The sequence below is a fragment of the Callithrix jacchus genome, chromosome 2, assembly GCF_049354715.1.
Source record: "Callithrix jacchus isolate 240 chromosome 2, calJac240_pri, whole genome shotgun sequence".
NCBI classification, from domain to species: Eukaryota; Metazoa; Chordata; class Mammalia; order Primates; family Cebidae; genus Callithrix; species Callithrix jacchus.
The window spans coordinates 175,310,206-175,332,327 of NC_133503.1; the positions used below are offsets into that span (position 1 = coordinate 175,310,206).

General features: G+C 36.2%; 1 long non-coding RNA gene across 1 annotated transcript; it reads left to right on the top strand.

Moving 5' to 3' along the window:
- The first annotated feature begins 729 nt into the window (after nucleotides 1-729).
- LOC144581515 (uncharacterized) lies at nucleotides 730-15,869 on the top strand. Its single transcript, XR_013532407.1, has 3 exons — nucleotides 730-848; nucleotides 6,988-7,074; nucleotides 15,785-15,869. It is a non-coding gene; the product is annotated as an uncharacterized LOC144581515 (long non-coding RNA).
- The last annotated feature ends 6,253 nt before the right edge of the window (nucleotides 15,870-22,122 follow it).

Sequence of the window (22,122 nt, forward strand, 5' to 3'; positions counted from 1 at the left end):
CAGAACCATGAATCAGTTAAACCTTTTTTTGTTATAAATCACCCAGTCTCAGATACTTCTTCATAGCAGCCATGAAAATAAACTGATACAGTAAGGAACACACACACAAAAATAAAGCCATAGTCCATAGGCCCCTATTCTTTAATAATTCTAGCCAATAGGGTGATTTCTCCACACTCCAGATTAGTAGCATACTCAGACTTCCTCAAAACTGTCATTTTTCCCTAATGTAGGTTCCTTCCATCCATTCCCCACATGCCAGAAAGGGTGATCTTTCTTAAATGCAAGTCTGATAAAGTGCTCAATAACTTCTTCTGTTAAAAAGTCTCTAATTGCTTTCAATTACCCTTTGCATAAAGTCTAACCTCTATCGTCATGATCATTACATTCCATGCTTCAAGAAGAACAATTTCTGATCTATTATTTATTATTTGTAATCAATTTTTGAATAAATTCTGAGTTTATTCAATTTTTAAATGATTTAATTTTTAATAAAAGTTGAAATAACTTAGAATTACAGGGGCTTGGGAAGGTTGGGTGCTGAGGAAGGTTATGAGTTATATGTCAAAGTCTTTTATGAGTGGAGAGCAGTGGCATCACATGATTCTAGACCCTTGAAGAAAATAGCAGAGAAGTGTTCTTGAGGTGAGAAAGAGGAATAAATTATGATGTCACTGTTAGACATCATAGTCAGGTTTCAGTGAAGACCAGGGAGTTGAGAAAACATTCAACTGTAAGATGAAGGTACACTGAAAGGTTTCTGTTGTTTTTCTTAAAGCCATATGCTCATCAAGTTCTACAGTCTACTCCATATGTCTCCTTGGACATCTGATAAGCTTCAAAATGATGTAACTATGACTCAACACTTCCTCTCCCTGTGTTCCTCTTTTCAGTTAATGTCATTACTTAGCATCTCTCTGCTATTTAAGCCAGTAACCAGAATTATTCCAGAATCTTGCCTTTTCTACAAGGATTTTAAATCCTTAACATTTCTCAATTTCATTATTCTATTTTCATCCATAGTAGCTATGCCTATATTCAAGTTGTTATTTCTCTCAATTATTACCATAATTTCCTACTTAATTCCTGGCTTCATAGAGAAAGTCTGGCAGAGAGTTTAGAGAAAAAGCTATGTGTAAAAGCAGAAGAAACTTAGAAATGAGTTCTGTTTGTGCTCATAACCTTGGGCAAGTTAATTATATACAATCACTTATTTGTAAATTAAGTTAATAATAACAGAAAAGGAGAGATTTTGTGGTAAGTTATGTTTGCAAATGGTAGCTAATATTTTCTCATTATCTTGTTTTGCCTGTGTTGAAAATTCTTTCAATTTAAACATTGCAAAGATAATTATAAAATACAAAGTTGCCTAAGTCAATCCTTTATTGAAGTACTATCAATGACTCTATATATTTTTATAGAATTATGCAATTCAGTATATACTTCCCATGGTAAAGCCCTCCAGCCCTTCAATATCATATTGTATCATATTGTTTTTTTCTCCTCTGGAAATGTGTGCTCTAATAACCGAATATTTAAGAGTTCCCCACAGTGATTGCTCTTCTGTGCCTTTTTCTTACTGACACTCTAACAAACACGTTCTTCTCACTTTATTTGCCTTAATCAATTTTACGTATCCTTCAAGCCTGAGTCCATAAGTACTTCTTAAGACCTTTTCCAGACTGCTAGGATGGCCTGCTAGCTTTTTCCATAATAACATTCATATATTATTTAAATAATAATAAACTTATATTTAAATCTTATTTGTGATCATTTTCCCCTCTGTGCTATCAACACCTCAATATCAGAGGTTGTGACTTATCTTTTTAATTACTAACACAAATGTGGAGGTGGCACAGGATAGGCATTCAGTACACTTTTAAACTAAATTTAATTTTACATTTTTAGTCCCAGAATAAACTCAGATTTCTCTATATTTCTTCTGATGGCTAGAGGCTAATCTTTTGTACTCTTGATCCTAGTTAGACTATTACCCCAATTATACATTCTAGAATTCACTCCTTTTCTCCTCCGCACTCCCATAATCACATCTATGACTATCACACCAAATTAATTAATTTAATTTGTTGGTGAGAGAATGACTATTTTTTTTAAATGCCAATTTGGTTCAATTTCTTTGAGAAATATATTCTAGAATGATATTTTAAAGTTTTATTTCATAATGATAGTACAATTCAATACTGTTCATAGAGATGAAAATCATTTTATACAGTATGAAGAAAACATTTTATACAAAGGAATGGGAGAAGGCTACACATGTCATTGTACACTAGAGAAAACCTGATTGAATCACTAAAATATTTAGATGTGCTTTTGTCTGTCCAAATTAATTATACATTTCTAGAAGAACATGAGTATGCCATGGTTGTCTGCTTTTTCAGCATCTGGCAATATGTACATATAATTGACCCATCAAGAATACAGAGTTGAATTGCAGAAATTCATTTATACTCACATTTTTAAAATTAAAGATACATTGAGTGACTCTGCTTCTCATGCCCCACTTTCCACCTTCTCTACCCCTTCTATGTCTGCCACGCCTGGAGACAGCAAAACCAACCCTTCCTCTGAGGAGGAGGATGAAAGAGGCCGAGGAGAAAGAATACCTTTATGATGATCAACCTTCACCTAATGATTGATAAATATATCTTCTCTTCTTTATAATTTTCTTAATAACATGTTTTTACTTTAAGAATGCAGTATCTAATACATATAACAACACAAAAATGTGCTAATTAACTGTTTATATTATTGCTAAAGTTTCTGATCAAGAGCAGTTAAGATTTGGGAGGAGTCAAATGTTATACACAGATTTCTTTACTGTATGAGAGCTAGACACTTCTAACTCACACATTGTTCATGGATAAGCTGTAGTAGTTCATATGCTTAAGCTAATTTTAATGATGACAGGTTCTATAGCCCAGTAAATCATAGATGGGGAAATACCCTCAGGCAATGCAGTCAGAACTACACAAAGAAAGGAGGGAAAAAGAAATAGAATTAAAACTCAGATTTAATCAACTATTCGTTATTCATGACTTGGACGACTTTCAATCTTTTGGTTACTTCAGTTCAGTTGTACAGCATTGTGCCAAGTCCCTAATATATCCTGACTCTATTTTTCATTCCCTCTTTCTACTCTATCTGTTGTCCCCACATAGATGGAATGAAGATTGTTATAAATATATTTTTCTCACAGAGGCCTCAGGTGGCTCAAAATTTGAATGACCTAAACGTGTTTTATAAAGTCTAAACTGTTATAAAAATAAAACTTACTATCGTATATTTGTATAATTAATTATATAATTATCAAATATTTATGTTTTTAATAACTTTCACAAGTTTAATGAACAATGATTAATCAACTAAGAAATGTGATTTAATCAGCAAAGAAATATTAGCTATATACTAGTATCCATTCACAAAATATTGCTAAATTGAAGATTATATTAAGGAAGGTGAAAAAACAGAGTCTTAAAATGTATTTTGGCTTTAATTATTAAATGATCCAAATGCGATATGAAGGATTATCAAAAAAAGATGAGACATTTATTATAATTTGGGAATACCAATATCTTATTTTGGACATTATTGAAGTGAGAGAAAGGCAAAACTCACTAGGAAGTACATAAGGTTAATTAAATGGTTACATATATTTAAATTTATATATACTCAAGGGTACCACTTCTGAAAAAATCTTACTAAATGTCAACCTTAATTATAAAACTAAAAAAATTATTAACTATTAATCAATATAATTTTAGAGGCTTTCAAGATTTTAAGAATCTCTCAAATCTGACTTACATGAATTTCAACTTCATTCCAATTGTTAATGCAGTCAGCTATTTAGAATTCAAGCAAAATACTTACGGTTAGCATTTTCAATATTCTTCATAAAGTCAACAAATAGCTCAAAATGTATGTCAGAAATAATGTCTATATTAGCGTACAAAAGCAAGGTGGTTCTATTATCAAAATCTAATGATTAAACATTTTACAGAGACCTTTTAAAAATTGTTAACATCATTAAGATCAATGACACATGCATAGAAAATATTCCAAGAAATTACACATACTGGTTTTCACTTCCTCTGTAGCAATTTGCAACAAACTTGGTGGCTTATACCAAAGCAGTCATTATTTCACAGTTTATGTAATCCAGTTGCCTGGTCACAGCTTAGCAAGGCTCTGATTAAGATGTTGGCCAGGACAGGCATGTCATCTGAAGATTTGAATGGGTAAGAGTCTGCTTCCTTCTCACTCATGTTGTTGGCAAAATTTGTTCTATTGCTGCTGGAGGATTGGGGCCCCGCCTTCTTTGTCACTGTAGCCTACAGATAACCTTCAACTCCTTCACGCTTCTTCCATTTCTGGAAGCTACCTGCAGTCCTGGCCTTTAACATCATCAAACCAACAAGGAGAGTCTCTAGTCAGCACCTGAGAGCAAGACAGTTTTATCTAATATCACATAATCATGGGACTGATATCCCATCCTCTGTAAATTTACTCTATTAATCAAAAGCAAATCACAGGTCCTGCCCACATCCATGAGGATAGGACTACAAGGAAGTTTTTAATCAGGAGGGAGTATTACGGGAAACAACCTGGAACCTTTTCACCGACTATAGAACTAATACAAATCTAAAATTTTAAGTCAAATTTTAACCAAGTAACAATAAGGTGTGAGGTACTCTAGACCTTCGAATCTTTGAGCCACTTATATTTTCATAGTGAGGGTTTTGGAATGTCATAGTTTATCCAAAAGCAGTTATTTAAGGAATATTAAAGGAAGGATTGTAAGTTTAGGTTAGTCTTACACATCCACTAAAATCAATTATCTGTCTCTATAAACAAACCAAAAAAAAGGTAATGAGTAAAGGAGAATATAAACATAATAGCTTTTTTTTGTATGTGTGTGATAAAATTGGTACTTTTAAAAATATTATCCCCAAATGCACTTCTTGAAAATGTGCACCAAATGTACTTTTTATTTTCTGACATGTTCCCTAGAACGTTTTGTCACCAATATATTTTTTTAATTTTCCCAATACAATAGATTTAAATGGATTACTGATAAAAGGTAGAGATGTTTATAAAATTAGCAAGACAATTTTAATTATATCATTATAATAACAGACTCAATAGCCAATAATATTGGTGGTCAGAACAGTATTTTACCTTTTAAAATATAAAATGTAATTAATTACTAGCCAAAGGATAAAATGCTATAGTGTAGATATAATGAATAAAACATTTTTATCTTTCAACGGTGTCTGAGTTTTAATTTAAAATGTGTTAAACTTATCCACACCAGCTGTATTAGTCTGTTCTTGCATTGCTAAAAAGAACTACCTGAGACTGGGTAATTAATAAAGAAATTAGTTTAATTGGCCCACAGTTCTATAAGCTGTCCAGGAAACATGGCTGGGAAGGCTTCAGGAAACTTACAATCATGCCAGAAAGTGAAGGGGCATGCACTTTACAAATCCTGAGAAAATTGCTTCCATTTAGGAGGTAAACAAAATATATCACTCACCACTACCTGAGGTAATTACCCAGGTCCTTGTTTCCCGCTCTGACACTCTGTTGTGGTAGTCTCAGAGTTGCTACAAACTTCTTATGGTCCTGGGGGTGGCCTGATTCTCACACCACTCTTTGCTCAATTAGAAAGATCACCCAATGAACAAAATGGGTCTGCAAAATACACCTTTGTTGCTTAGCTGACAATTACTTAGGGCAATACGACAGATAATTAAACGATTAATTGTCTAAAAGGGGGAAATAAATAAAAATAAAACTATTGAGATTATAAAAATGCAGAGCAAACATTTTTTTTTTTCTAAACCTCGACTAATGACTGACATAGATGTTGAAATGCTAACATCCAGGAAATTAGCTAAGCAGCATGCTAGCCATGATTAGATCTGAAATGAATTAAAAATCCTTTGAATGTTCAAGCTGCCAGGTTTGGATCCCCTGCAAAATTTAAAAGAATAAAAAATAAATAAAAATGAAGGAAAAAAAGGCACTTCACCCTATAATCTAGTAAATAGAATTTGGCAATTTCATGGCCATAGATGGGGTTCAATTTCTGGTCAGTGAACTAGTTCCTTCTGGTTTGATATTTGTGTGACATTTGACATTGTGAGATACTAGTTTTGGAAAAGTATACATTGAAAACAGAGAAATATCAATGTTGTCTATACTGAACTATGATAATAAGAGATTTGAAAGGATTGGTTTCAAAAGAGCTCTATGATCAAAAGTCAGCTTTGTTAAAAGCTGATATTTAAAAATAAGATATTATATATATATAATACATATATATTCAAGCTGGTATTCAAGCTATAGATATATATCTGTATATCTATATAAATATACAGATATATCTTGACATATATATATGCAAGCTGGTCTACAAGCTATATCTATATGCTTATTTAGATACATGATATGTAAATGTATAAGATACATGTATCTTGAATATATATATATATATATATATATATTTAAAGGTTTATCTGTTTTTTTTCTCTTTGGATTCTGTTTTCAGACTTTTTTTTCTCTCAGTGGACTAAAATCCTTTTTTAATTACGTGCCTTATCCTTCTGTCCAATTTGTTTCTCAAGAATTGTTCTTAGAACCAGGTGCAGTGGCTCATGCCTTTAATCCCAGCACTTTGGGAGGCCGAGGCAGGCAGATAACTTGAGGTCAGGAACTCGAGACCAGCCAGATCAACATGATGAAACCGTGTCTCTACTAAAAATACAAAAAATTAGCTGGGCGTGGTGGCACATGCCTGTAATCCTTGCTATTCAGGAGGCTGAGGCAAGAGAATCATTTGAACCTGGGGAGTGGAGGTTGCAGTGAGCGAGACTGCACCACTGCACTCCAGCCTGGGCAACAGAGTAAGACCCTGTCTCAAAAAAAAAAAAAGAATTGTTCTCTGATTTTTTCTCTTGGCAGGTGCAGTGGCTCACTCCTGTAATCACAACACTTTGGAAGGCTGAGGCAGGAGGATCGCTTAAGCTGAGGAGTTCAAAACCAGCTTGGGTAACATGGCCTCCTCTCTATAAAAACACATACAAAAAATTAGCCATTCATGGTGGTGCATCATACCTATAGTCCCAGTTACTCAGGAGGCTGAGATGGGAGGATCACCTGAACCTGGGAATTAAAGGCTTCAGTGAGTCATTATTGCACCACTGTACTGTAGCTTGGGAGGCACTGTCAAAAAAAAAAAAAAAGGAATTGTTCTCTCACTTACTTCTACTCCTCCCTACTCTTTCTTCCTCTTCACTATATTTGGTATTACATTAAAGGTACTAGGATAGACATCTAATAATGCAGACTCCTTATGAAACACAGAAAATCCACCAGAGACTCCTTTTTGAGATCTGTCTTCCAGTGAAATCAAAGGAGTGATGGACACATTTCTTTCAAGTCCAAAACTATATTCTCCTTTGTATTGCTTTACTTGATCTTTTTGGCTTTTGAGGTTAACAGACATTATTTTTTACTAAGAAAAAGAAGTTGACCTTGGTGTGTGTGAGGGTTGGTGAGTCACTGGTAAGATCTGCACTTTTGGAGGTGGTTGAGGGCCGTTGTTTATATTAGTTATTAGTACAGAGGGCTACCCATTTATTTGTACATTTAGATAAAAAATGTATAATTTATGCCGACCGTATAGTGAAGTGTATTGCAAATGTATAGTGCAGCCCAGGCCCATGACTTTTCCTTTTTTGGGACAAGCAATTTTGTGTAAAAGTATAATCTTTGATTTTTAAAAATCTAAATACTCTGTCTTCCAACTGTGCCTGCTTTCACCTATATAAACTGTGAGACCCTAAAAACTGCAAATGTTTTGTTGGCTCTGCTTCTTTTTTTTTTTTTTTTTTTTTTTAATTTTTTATTGGATTATAGGTTTTGGGGTACATGAGCAGAGCATGCAAGACAGTTGCTTCTTTTTAATTAAAGTTTTGGGGTACATGCGGCGATCATGCAGGATTGTTACATGGGTATACACATGCCATGGTGGTTTGCTGCCTCCATCCCCCCATCACCTACATTAGGTATTTCTCTTAATGTTATCCCTCCCCAATCTCCCACACCCTGCTATTCCTCACGAGTCCTCCACCTCTCCAACAGACCCCAGTGTATGGCATTTCCCTCCCTGTGTCCATGTGTTCTTGTTGTTCAAAACCCACTTATGAGTGAGAAAATACAGTGTTTGGTTTTCTGCTCTTGTGTCAGTTTGCTGAGAATGATGGTTTCCAGATTCATCTACGTCCCTGCAAAGAACATGAACTCATCCTTTTTTATGGCTGTGTAGTATTCCATGGTGTATATGTGCCACATTTTCCTTATTCAGTCTATCATTGATGGGCATTTGGGTTGGTTACAAATTTGCTATTGTACACAGTGCCACAATGAATATACATCTGTGTATGTCTTTATAATAGAATTATTTATAATCCTTTGGGTATATACTCAGTAATGGGATTGCTGGGTCAAATGACATTTCTATTTCTAGATGCTGGAGGAGTCGGCACTCTGTCTTCCACAATGGTTGAACTAATTTACACTCCCACCAACAGTGTAAAAGTGTTCCTATTTCTCCACATCCTCTCCAGCATCTGTTGTCTCCAGATTTTTTAATGATCATTATTCTAACAGATGTGAGATGACATCTCAATGTGGTTTTGATTTGCATTTCTATAATTATCAGTGATGATGAGCATTTTTTCATATGATTATTGGCCGCATAAATGTTTTCTTTTGAAAAGTGTTTATATCCTGTGCCCACTTTTTGATGGAGTTGTTTGTTTTCTTCCTGTATATTTGTTGAAGTTTTTTGTAGATTCTGGATATTAGCCCTTTGTCAGATGGGTAGATTGCAAAATTTTTTTCCAATTCTGTTGGTTGTCAGTTCACTCTAATGATTGCTTCTTTTGCTGTGCAGTAGCTCTTAAGTTTAATTAGATCCCATTTGTTTATTTTGGCTTTTGTTGCCAATGCTTTTGGTGTTTTAGTCATGAAGTCCTTGCCTATGCCTATGTCCTGAATGGTATTGCCTAGGTTTTCTTCTAGGATTTTTATGGTGTTAGGTCTTATGTTTAAATCTTTAATTTATCAGGAGTTAATTTTTGTATAAAGTTCAAGGAAGGGGTCCTGTTTCAGCTTTCTGCACATGGCTAGCCAGTTTTTCCAACAGTTTATTAAAGAGGGAGTCCTCTCTCCATTGCTTGTTTTTGTCACATTTGTCAAAGATCAGATGGTGGCAGATGTTTGGTGTTACTTCTGAAGGCTCTGTCCTGTTCTATTGGTCTATATCTCTGTTTTGGTACCAGTACCATGCTGTTTTAATTACTGTAGCCTTGTAGTATAGTTTGAAGTCAGGTACTGTGATGCCTCCAACCTTGTTCTTTTTGCTTAGGATTTTCTTGGCTATGTCAGTTCTTTTTTTGTTCCATATGAAGTTTAAGGTGGTTTTTTTCAGGTTCTCTGAAGAAACTCAGTGGTTTCTGGATGGGGATAGCATTGAATCTGTAAATTACTTTGGGCAATGTGACCATTTTCATGATATTGATTTTTTCTAACCATGAGCATAGAATGTTTTTCCATCTGATTGTGTTCTCTCTTATTTTCTTGAGCAGTGGTTTGTAGTTCTCCTTGAAGACGTCCTTCACATCTTTTGTTAGTTGTATTCCTAGATATTTTATTTTCTTTGCAGCAATTGTGAATGGAGTTTGCTCATGATATGGCTCTCTGTCTGATATCAGTGTATAGGAATGCTTGTGATTTTTGCACATTGATTTTGTATCCTGAGACTTTGCCAAAGTTGGTTATCATCTTCACGAGATTTTTCTCCTGAGATGGTGGGCTCTTCTAAATATGCAATCACATTGTCTGCAAGTAGAGACAATTTGACTTCCTCTTTTCCTAATTGAATACCATTTATTTCTTTCTCTTGGCTGATAGCTCTGGTGAGAACTTCCAATACTATGTCGAATTGGAATGGTGAGAGAGGGCACCCTTGTCTAGTGCCAGTTTTCAAAGGGAATGCTTGCAGTTTTTGCCCATTCCATATGATATTGGCTGTGGGTTTGTCATAAATAGCTTTTATTATTTTGAGATGTGTTCCATTGATACCTAGTTTATTGAGAGTTTTTAGCATAAAGCATTGTTGAATTTTGTTGAAGTCCTTCTCTGCATCCATTGAGATAATCATGTGGTTTCTGTCCTTGGTTCTGTTTATGTGATGGATTACATTTATAGACTTGTGTATGTTGAACCAGCCTTGCATTCCTGGGATGAAGCCTTCTTGATCATGATGGATAAGCTTTCTGATGTGCTATTGCATTTGGTTTGCCAGTATTTTATTGAAGATTTTTGCATTGATGTTCACCATGGATATTGGCCTGAAGTTTTCTTTTTTAGTTGTGTCTCTGTCAGGTTTTGGTATCAGGATGATGTTGGTCTCATAAAATGAGTTAGGGAGGATTCCCTCTTTTTATATTGTTTGGGATATATTCAGAAGGAATGGTTCCAGCTCCTCTTGTATATCTGATAGAATTTGGCTGTGAACCCTTCTGGACTTTTTTGGTTGGTAGGCTATTATTTACTTCCTCAACTTCAGACCTTGTTATTGGTCTATTCAGGGATTCAATTTCTTCCTGGTTTAGTCTTGGGAGGTTGCAAGTGTCCAGAAATTTATCCATGTCTTCTAGATTTACTGGTTTATGTGCTTAGAGTTGTTTGTAGTAATCTCTGATGGTAGTTTGTATTTCTGTGGAATTGGTGGTGATATCCCTGTTATCATTTTTAATTGCATCTATTTGCTTCTCTCTTTACTTTTTTTTTTAGTCTGGCTAGTGGTCTATCTATTTTGTTGATATTCTCAATAAAACCAGTTCCTGGGTTTATTGATTTTTTTTGAAGGGTTTTTTGTGTCTGTCTCCTTCAGTTTTGCTCTGATCTTAGTTATTTCTTGTCTTCTGCTAGCTTTTGTATTTCTTTGATATTGCTCTTCTAGTTTTTTAAATTGTGACAATAGGGTGTTGATTTTAGATCTTTCCTCACTTCTCATGTGGGCATTTAGTGCTAAGAATTTCCCTCTAGACACTGCTTTAAGTGTGTCCCAGAGATTCTGGTACCATATGTCTTCATTCTCATTGGTTTCAAAGAGCATCTTTATTTCTGCCTTCTTTCTTTTGTCCAGTAGTTACTCAGGAGCAGGTTGTTCAGTTTACATGTAGTTGTGCAGTTTCGAGGGAGTTTCTGAATCCTGACTTCTAATTTCATTACACTGTGATGTGAGAGACTGGTTGTGATTTCCATTCTTTTGCGTTTGCTGAGGAGTGATTTACTTCCAATTATGTGGTCGATTTTAGAGTAAGTGTGATGTTGTGCTGAGAAGAATGTGTATTCTGTGGATTTGGGGTGGAGAGTTCTGTAGATATCTGCTAGGTTTGCTTTGACCAGATCTGAATTCAAGTCCTGGACATCCTTGTTAATTTTCTATCTAGTTAATCTGTTTAATATTGATAGTGGAGTGTTAAAGTCTCCCACTATTATTGTCTGGGAATCTAAGTCTCTTTGTAAGTTATTAAGAACTTGCTTTATGTAGCTGGGTGCTTCTGTATTGGGTACATATGTATTTAGCATAGTTAGCTCTTCTTGCTGCATTGATCCTTTTACCATAACGTAATAATGCTCTTCTTTGTCTCTTTGATCTGTTTTCATTTAAAGTCTGTTTTATCAGAGACTAGGATTGCCACCTCTGCTCTTTTTTGCTCTCCATTTTCTTGGTAAATCTTCCTCCATCCCTTGATTTTGAGTCTATGTGTGTCTTTGCATGTGAGATGGGTCTCCTGAATACAGTTTCTTCATTGTGTCAATGGCCATTACCATTTGGTACATTTTTGCAGTGGCTGGTACTGGTTGTTCCTTTCCATGTTTAATGCTTCCTTCAGGAGCTCTTGTAAGGCAGGCCTGGTGGTGACAAAATCTCTCAGCAATTGCTTGTCCATAAAGGATTTTATTTTTTCTTCACTTATGAAGCTTAGCTTGGCTGGATATGAAATTCTGGGTTAAAGGTTCTTTTCTTTAAGAATTTTGAATATTGGTCCCAAATCTCTTCTGGCTTATAGGCTTTCTGCCTAGAGATCCACTGTGGGTCTGATAGGTTTCCCTTTGTGGGTAACCTAACCTTTCTCTCTGGCTGCCCTTAGCATTTTTTCCTTCATTTCCAACCTGGTGAATCTGATGATTATGTGCCTTGGGGTTGCTCTTCTTGAATGTTGGCCTGCTTTGGTAGGTTGGGAAAATCTCCTGGATAATATCCTGAAGAGTGTTTTCCAGCTTGCATTCATTCTCCCTGTCACATTCAGGTACATTGATCAAATGTAGATTAGGTCTTTTCACGTAATCTCATATTTCTTGGAGTCTTTGTTCATTTCTTCTCACTCTTTTTTCTCTCATCTTGCCTCCTAATTTTATTACATTGAGTTGACCTTCAATCTCTGATATCCTTTCTTCTGCTTGGTCGACTTGGCTACTGAAACTTGTGCATTCTTCGCAAAGTTCTCATGCTGTGTTTTTCAGCTCCATCACGTAATTTATATTCTTCTCTAAGTTGGTTATTCTAGTTAGGATTTCATCTAACCTTTTTTTCCACGTTCTTAGTTTCTTTGCATTGGGTTTGAACATGTTCCTTTAGCTCAGAGGAGTTTACTATTATCCACCTTCTGAAGCCAGATTCTGTCAATTTGTCAAACTCATTCTCCATCCAGCTTTCTTCCCTTGCTGGTGAGGAGTTGTAATCTCTTGGAGGAGAAGAGGCAATCCAATTTTGAACTAGAGTCTTAAACCTTTAATGTATGACAAACTTTCCAAAATCAAATTACAAATTCAAAACGTCAGTCTCTTTTCAAAATTATCTCCTGGAAGAACAAGAGAGACATATTAGGCTTCTTTGGTATGTTAAAATCATACAAAAACCATTGCCAAATAAGAAATGGTGTTTACCTTTCTTTAGGTTATATTTGTGTTATTAATACATGTTAATTAAATTAAATGTGTTATTAATATGTTTAATGAGTTTAAATGTGTTAATGAGATTCATAAAACTGATACGTTTTCATATATGTTATCAGTAATAATTATGATTATTCTGTTAAATGGTTATATGTCACAGAAATAAATTTTCTTTATAATTCTGTCTTTCATTATAGCTGTTCTAAGGCTTTTATTATCCACATATATTGTTTTACTTTTATTTTTCTCAAAAAGTGCTTATAATCAACCATCATCCAAAATTTGTTTCTTCTTCAAGGAAGTTAATGGACAGGATTCTGATAAGTACTCTTGAATACAAGTTTCTGATAACTCGGGAAACCATACCATTGGTCTAGGTAAAAACTTCCAGGACTTTAATTAAAAAGAAGATGTGTTCATGGAAATTGCTAACTCAGCATCAAACAGAACAATTAATTATATGAAACTGACAGTTACTGAAAGAATGTTTATGTCTTTTTTGTGTGAAACATTGCAGACTCTTGTGTTTTGTTTTTCAAAATCGAGAAAACATTTTTTGCCTTTTTAGCCATTGATAGCTTATAGCAATTGGGTAACGTGTGTGTGTGTGTGTGTGTGTGTGTGTGTGTGTGAGTAAAATGGACATATTTACCTTTTTCAATACCAGATTTTTCCAAAATTGAAAGCTATGTATAAGTATTATTGATTTATGATAATATAGTGGTTTACATATATTCAAAAATAATCTGTTTTATTTTGTAACATGACAAACTAAGATACACTGATTATTTTACCAAGGTTTTGAGCAGAATGGAATATTTTTAGATATAACCAGATTGTTATTGAGTAATTGAGATTCATCCCATCAAAAGCCCCTTGGAATGATTGACCTGGTACTTTGTATACATGGGTCCCTTAGAAAGTTAGTGTTGTTTTTTGTAAGTAAAGAATGTCACTCTCTGACATGCCCAAGAACCTCAAGTTATCTTGGTACTTCTAGAAAAAAGGAATTAACCCAATTTATATGTGTATTGCAGATAATCTGATGGCAAATCCTGGCTTGGTTAGCCTGGAGGCTTTCAACAGTCTAATCTTAATTTGCATATTCACTATTCTTGTTCTATTTAATTTTTTTAAATATTTGAGTTATGACTTGTGCTAAGTGAATCAGTATTGTTTAAATAAACAGGCAAACTATAATAAGACTAAAACAATTTGCAAATAACTAAGTTCTACTAACATCTTGGTAAAATGGAGACCCTGAAAAAGAAAACATTTCATTTCAAATGAAAGCTATAGTACACCTGTTACTAGCTTTTAGCCTTAGTCATTATTTTTAAGATTTATAATTAACCTACAACTTAAACTAAATTCTGAATTACTTTCCAGCTACAACAAGTCTCTGAAGATGAACTTGGATTTAGTTTTCTTCACAATCTTTTTAGTTAACTCACAAGTGGAATCAGTTTTTATTTGTTGTACTGGCACACAAATTTTATCTTTATAATCATTATGTTTACTAAATTTTTTACTATATATCTCTTGTCTTTCTTATTATGAGAAATGAAATTCTATGTACTTGGAAGACTTGGCATGATTCAATAAGTGACAGCAACTCTAGATCAATGATTTTGACAGAATTTCCCAGCAATGAGCCTTAAAGGTGACAAGGGGCACCTTCATATTTACATTTTGATCATCAATGCATAAAAAGGAAAAAATGAGAAAAGGAAGTCACTTTTATCTAAGGAATGCAAGTCCTTTTAACTATCAGCCCCCAAAAGACATTAAAATGAGATTGCAATCATACCCTACTGTCTGATTTGAGCTATGTATTTATATCTTGAACCTGCTTTTTGCTGCCACCAGTAGCTACAAATTGACATAATATTGCCACAGCAGACGCTATAACCCATACCTTGCAGCTTACTAATGTATAAATGTATGGCCAATCATGAATCAATGTTATTTTCATAAGCCAATGAGAATTCCTGACAACTTTGTGTCAGTCCACTTTCTGCACCCACCCCCAGTTTTGCCTTTAAAAATTCACGTGTAACTGCTGTTAATTGGAGTGTACATTCAGAAAAACATGAATCTATGCTCCGAGGTTGCAAACTCAAGCTTTTCCCAATAAAACTCACTGCTTATATTAATTTGGCCCAGTTTTTTGCTTTTAGGTTGACAGCAGAATACCAAATAAAGTACTTGAATAGAATTTGGGAGTTTAGTTTTATAAAAAACAAAGTATCTTTGTACGATGTAACTTCATTCCTCAGGGTAAGACAGCAGTGAAAACTGAGGGAAAACATAGTCATGTCTCCTGTCTCAAGAGATCTCACAGTTATTCATTCATTTAGTGGAATATAAATGAAATATTTTATTGCCCCAATATATTCAAACTATTTTAAATTCAATATGTAATTAGTATCTAAATAAGCACTAAGATATTTAAATTCTTTTTGTACAAAATATTTGAACTCCAGGAAGTGTTTTATACTTACAGCTCATTCACTGAGGATTAGACTCATTTCAAGTGCTTAGTAGTCATGCATAGATAATGGGTACTATACCAAACAGCACAGGCCTAGTTTACTAGAAGACAGCTGCATCCAGTGCCTTGTGGATCTCACATGCCATATGGTCTTGTGAACTCTCCTCTATATTCTTAAGAGACATGAGAAGGAAAAAGGCAAATAATAATTTATAATTATTATAAAAACAGTTCAATCTCATAGATGTCCTGAATTGACTCAGAGAAGCCGAAGGGGCCCTGGATTATGCTTGGAGAAGCAATGCTGTGTTGAAAGGTGAATTCATACCTACTTTTTGAATTTTGAAAGTGTAGTGAGTCTTTCTTTCCAACTTTCTTGCTCTTACTCAATAGTGACAGATATATACTTAGCTCTTGTCTATCTTTGTCAGCCTCAGGAGATTCTCAGAAGAGGTTATGATTGGGAGTGAGAGGTTGTGCAGCTCTGTACTAGATATATCAAGGTTCCATTTAATGCTGGAATTTCAGAAGATCTTTTTATCATGCTGCTGCCTCCTTTAGGTTTACATTGGATATGGTCATGTCTTCTTAATTACAGTCCTTCAGAACTTGCATTTCGTTTTTTATCATTAGTCATTCTTAAGGCATACTCATCCCCAACCCATTTCTGTTCATTTGCCTGACATGGGTAGTAACACTGAAACTAAATTTATCCGCAGTTTGCAAGCTTGTAAAGAGAACACTGTACAGTAACGTGGATTAGGCAAATGAATAGAAATGGCAAACAAAGGAATAGAAATGGGTCATTTTCTGAAGAGTAAAGCTTGTGCCCTTTATGTTAGTGTCCAAAGCTTCTTGTTGTAATCTCCCTATCTCTCATCTCCCACCAACTCCAGTCCATGTAAACATTGAGGAATTTTTGAGGGCAGAGGTATTTGGTAGTTTCTATACAGCGTTCTCTTTACAAGTTTGCAAATTGTGGATAAACTATAGGTTCAGAGGTACTTCAGCCTCTGGATTTTAAATTCCTCTAAGTCAAAAGCATTTTTAGCTTTACTGTTTCTAACTAAAAATGAATTTTACCCTAAACTTTCTTATGCCCTGTTGTCCTTTCTCTTTACATATCTGTTGTACCAGGCCTGAACACAGATCATTGAGCATAGGCATGCTCTATTTAAAAAAGTTTAAGCAGAAAAAACAAAGTGGATGATGAAAAAAGTTTTTGATAAAATTTACACTAACCACAGAAAAAGCCTAAATTAATATCTCAGGATATTATCCCTCCACAGAAGTAAATTTTATTGCAAGTGGTTTCTATCATTTTCTTTTAAGAAATTTAAGGATCAAACAAGTGTCAGAAGAAATGGCTATAAATAAAAATAAATAAATGCTATTTTAAAGAAGATGTATTTATATAGATGCTGAATACCATTTTGGAAAGGGAAATAAAAATGTAAAATAAGAGTATGAATTCTCTCATGCTTGTAATCCCAGCACTTTGGGAGGCCAAGGGGGGCATATCACGGGTTCAGGAGTTCGAGATCAGCCTGGTCAATATGCTGAAACCTCGCTCTACTAAAAATATAAAAATTAGCTGAGCATGGTGGTGCATGCCATAATCCCAGCTACCCAGAAGGCTGAGGCAGGAGAATTGCTTGAACCTGGGAGGCAGAGGTTGCAGTGAGCTGAGATGGCACCACTGCACTCCCGGCTGGGAGACAGAGAGAGACTCTGTCTCAAAAAAAAAAAAGAAAGAAAGAAAGAAAGAAAGAAAGAAAGAAAGAAAGAAAGAAAGAAAGAAAGAAAGAAAGGAAGGAAGGAAGGAAGGAAGGAAGGAAGATTAATTCTCCCTGTTAAAAATAAGGAAAGATATGTCTGCTCTTCTTTATTCTTAGATTGTTGACTTTATAAGTACTTTCTCTATTTTTAAAATGTATATAAATCCTTTTGTAAACTGCATAAGCCTTTTGCCAGTTTTCTGAAACATCTTAGAAGCCTTTTCTTTGAAATGTAAGCGTAAAGGTAGATAGCACCCCATCTTCAGTTTCTGTGTTAATCGAGGATAACTTCTTAGATGAAAGCCTGGCTCCAAGCTGCAAAACTATATCCTGTACTGAAGGTATGAAAAGTTTGTTTCTTCATATATAAAGCCAATTAATTACCATGAATGGTTATCCCAATAACCAGACAAACATAGAATGAACAGAGTGCGACACACAGTGCAGTTAACATCCTCTAATGGGGACTAGTTATTGTGGAATTTGAAAACATATGTAATGTATTGTACAAGCTTGGTTATATTAAACAGCGAGATTTCTTTCTGTCTTTGAAATCTCTGAGTGAGTACCTGTGATACACATCATATTCTGGTTTAAGGCGTATTCAATAATAAAAGTGTTTTCTTCTTCTACTATCTTTGTGGAGAAGATTTCTGGGTTGGAACACATTATGTTTTAAATTTTATTTCCCCACCACTTACTTTGCCTTAAAAAATACTGAGAGATGGAGAGATGAAAGCTACACAAAGGCCAACATTGTTATAAATTACAGGTTAAAAAAATACCATATTCAGCACTATGTGTGGTTGCACACTGCCTGGCCTGTAGGCAACACTGATAGGAATTTGAAGTAAGGCCAACCCCTCTGTTGTGTTACGCTCAATTCACAGAGGTGGCCACAGTGATGGTCTGTATAAAGGGAGAAAATGGTCCCAGCTTTGGATGAAGGCATGGAGAGTGAGTGAGAATACTAGGAACATTGTATCATAATGTGACAATTATAAAACTGAACTGATTCCCAGAAGAAATGGGCAAATAGAGAACTCTCAAGTGAAATCCAACCACATAGCTTTCCTAATTGAAGCCAGAACCATGTACACTGTTCCTAATAGAAGAAAGTTAGCACATATTTGTGAGAGGGAGCAATCTTAACATTTGAGAATTTGTGGTAAGCCTAGATAGTGGGAGAGTGACTTAATATCTCTATTAAGATTCTGGATAATCATCCTAAAGAATCCTCCTCTCACAGACTACATATTTTTTTTTTGTCCCCCAAATTCTTATCATTAGTCCCTTACCCCAAAGGTGATGGTATGTAGAGATTGGGCTTTGGGAGGTAATTTGGTTGTAAGGGGGTACCCCTCATGATGTAATTATAGCCCTTATGAGAGGCTTGAGAGACTTTGCTTCTTCTCTTTCTGCTCTCCACCAGGACACAGTGAGAAGGTGAAAATACTGTCATCTGCAAACCCAAAAGTGGGTCTTTACCTGAACCTGATTATTCTGGCATGCTGATCTTAGGCTTTTAGCCTCCAGATCTGGGAAAAATATGTTTATTTTTTTATTTTTAAGTCACTTGGTCTATAGTAACTTGTGATAGCAGCCAAAACTTAGACACCTTCCAGTTGAAACAATTCAATTGCCATATTGTTGTATACATAACTACACACACACACACACACACACACACACACACACACAAATAGCTTAAAATAAATTAAGAATAAATCACAACCACAAATAATTTGAGGATCAAATTTAAACTGAAAACAAGAACCATGGAGATCTCACAGTGTAGCTAATTTCCAACCTGTTTTCTTTTTCCTTGAGATGGAGCTTCACTGTTTTTGCCTAGGCGGGAGTGCAGTGGCACAATATCAGCTCACTGCAACCTACACCTCCCACATTCAAATAATTCTTCTAGCCTCAGCCTCCCAGGGAGCTGGGATTACAGGTGTGTGCCAACCCACCTGGCTAATTTCTGTATTTTTAGTAAAGACAGGGTTTCACCATGTTGGCCAGGTTGGTCTCAAACTCCTGACTTCAAGTGATCTGTCCACCACAGCCTCCCAACATGCTGAGATTACAGGTGTGAGTCACCAGACCCTACCCCAGCCTGTTTTTTAACTGAAACCTAGAGACCAGAAACTATTATTCAATGACAGCACAGGCTTGTGGGTTAGGAGATAAACTCAGTAGTGAAGGAAATGAGAAATTTTGTAAGAAGTCTTTGCATAAAGCTGAGGGTATGAAGAACTATGTCCTATATGTACAGGTGAATAAAAAAATCTTTGGTATGTGGCTGGGAGTGGTGGCTCATGCCTGTAATCCCAGCACTTTGGGAGGCCGAGGCAGGTGGATCAACATGGTGAACATGGTGAAACCCTGTCTCTACTAAAAACACAAAAAATTAGCTGGGCACGGTGGCTCATGCCTGTAATCCCAGCTACTCAGGAGGCTGAGGCAGGACAATTGCCTGAACCTAGGAGACAGAGGTTGCGGTGAGCCGAGATCGCGCCATTGCACTCCAGCCTGGGTAACAAGAGCAAAACTCTGTCTCAAAAAAAAAAAAAAAAAATCTTTGGTATGTAAAAGAGTATGGTAGTTATTTTTTTGTTTTGAAATTGTTAAAACAAGATGGGGGAAATAATCAGCCCACATAATTTGAAATAATATCTGAGAACTTGTCTTGGCTACTGAAATTTTAGCAAATGCAATATAAACAGAAGATTTAAAGATGCATGCAAAATTTGAATTTAGCACTTGTGCACAAAAGTATATCAATAACCAAAATAAATATAGTTTACTTTTATATTAAAATAAGTATTTTTTCCTGGTAAAGGGAAAATATGTTTCTAAAAGACTCTAAAGCAAAGCCAATCAACCAGCAAAAAAACGGAGCAAGTGTGCTTATATTTATGGCAGTCAAAATATACTTTAATGTCATACCTTAATCAGAAAAGTATGAGAGATAATTTGGATCATATCAGAATAACCTAAACATGTGAAGGACTCCTATACATAAACCTAAAAGCAAACCTCAAAACAACAATAATAGATTTTGGCAGAAGTAGATTGAGAATCATATGAACCTACTGTTAGTATCTTGTATAAAATTTTAATATAATTTTTAAATTTGATAAATTATGCAGATAAAACATATTTAAATGAATCCTAAAACAGAAGATGGCGCTGTGAGAACAACCCAGGATTGGAGCCCGTGTTGAATTCGCAAACGGTGAGTCAGTGCTGCATTTCCAGACTGATCTTTGTTGCCACAGAACGGGGAAACTCCCAAGTATAAAAAGACACGGGACGCCAGGCAGTAGGTCTGCCTGGCGAAGCTGGCAGCCGGGGCGGCGGCGGCCGGCCCTACCCAGCAATCCCCACAGGGCGCGCTTGTCCGGGTGCCTTGTTGAACCGGCAACCTGAGACTTGAGAGGGCTGGACTTGAGACTGAACGAGACTTGCACGGTAGCCCAGCCCAGGGGATTGCAGGGACAGATCGTTTGGGATACCCAGTGGGACGAACAAAACCGCGATTTCAAACTATCCCGGGCAGACTGTCCGAGACGCTCTGTGGGGGAGGGGCGTCCACCACTATGGAGGCAACTTGCCCCAACTGATATACACGGCCACTGCTGAGGCAGCCAGCTGTTGCCGAGGCAACCCGCCCCAACTGAGATACACGCCCACTGCTGACGCAGCCTGCCGTTGCTGAGGCAACACGCTACAACGAAGAGACTCCGCCGCAGGGCGTGGCGGAGACCACAGCAGAGCCGGCAGGAACAGCGCGAATCACACAACAGCAGGGCGGAGCCTCGGCAGCCAAACAGTGGCTAGTCTGCCTTTGAGCTGGGCAGGACACCTGATCGGACATCCAAAAATAAAGCCCAAACCCCTCAACACAGAGCATTTGAGAAAAAAAAAAAGGGTTGTTTAATGAGCTGTGTTGCAGCAGAATCAAACATAGCAGCCTAACAGCCCTGAATGAACAACAGAGTGCAGAGCTCAGCAATTAAACCCCTATAAAGTACAAACTGTCTCCTCAAGCAGCTCCCTGACCCCTCTATATCCAAAAGACTGTCATTAGGCAGGCATCATCCTGGGACAAAGAGAGCAGAAAAAGAAACTGGTAGCATCCCTCGCTGTGCCACGGCTACTAGAGGTGCACCCCAGACAAGCAGGGTCTGGAGCGGACCTCAACAGTCGTACAGCGAAGGGGCTAGACTGGTAGAAGGAAAACCAAGCAACAGAAATACTTCATCATCAACATTCTGGGTGTCCACTCAGAGACCCAAACGAAAAGTCAGCAACTACGCAGACGACCAGCGGACAAATCCACAAAGATGGGAAGAAACCACCGCAAAAAGGAGGAAAACACCCGAAACCAGAACACATCGCCTCCTAGAAAGGACCAAGACTCCTCACCAGCAAGGGAACAAAGCTGGACGGAGAATGACTGTGACGAAATGACGGAATTAGACTTCAGAAGATGGATAATGAGAAACTTTTGTGAGCTAAAAGATCATGTATTAAATCAATGCAAAGAAACTAAGAACCTTGAAAAAAGATTTGAAAAAAGATTCGAGGAAATGATAACAAGAATGGATACCTTAGAGAGGAATATGAATGAATTAAAGGAGCTGAAAAACACAATACGAGAACTTCGCGAAGCAAACGCAAGGTTCAATAGCCGAATTGACCAAGCAGAAGAAAGAGTATCTGAAGTCGAAGACCAACTCAATGAAATAAAACGAGAAACCAAGATCAGAGAAAAAAGCGCAAAAA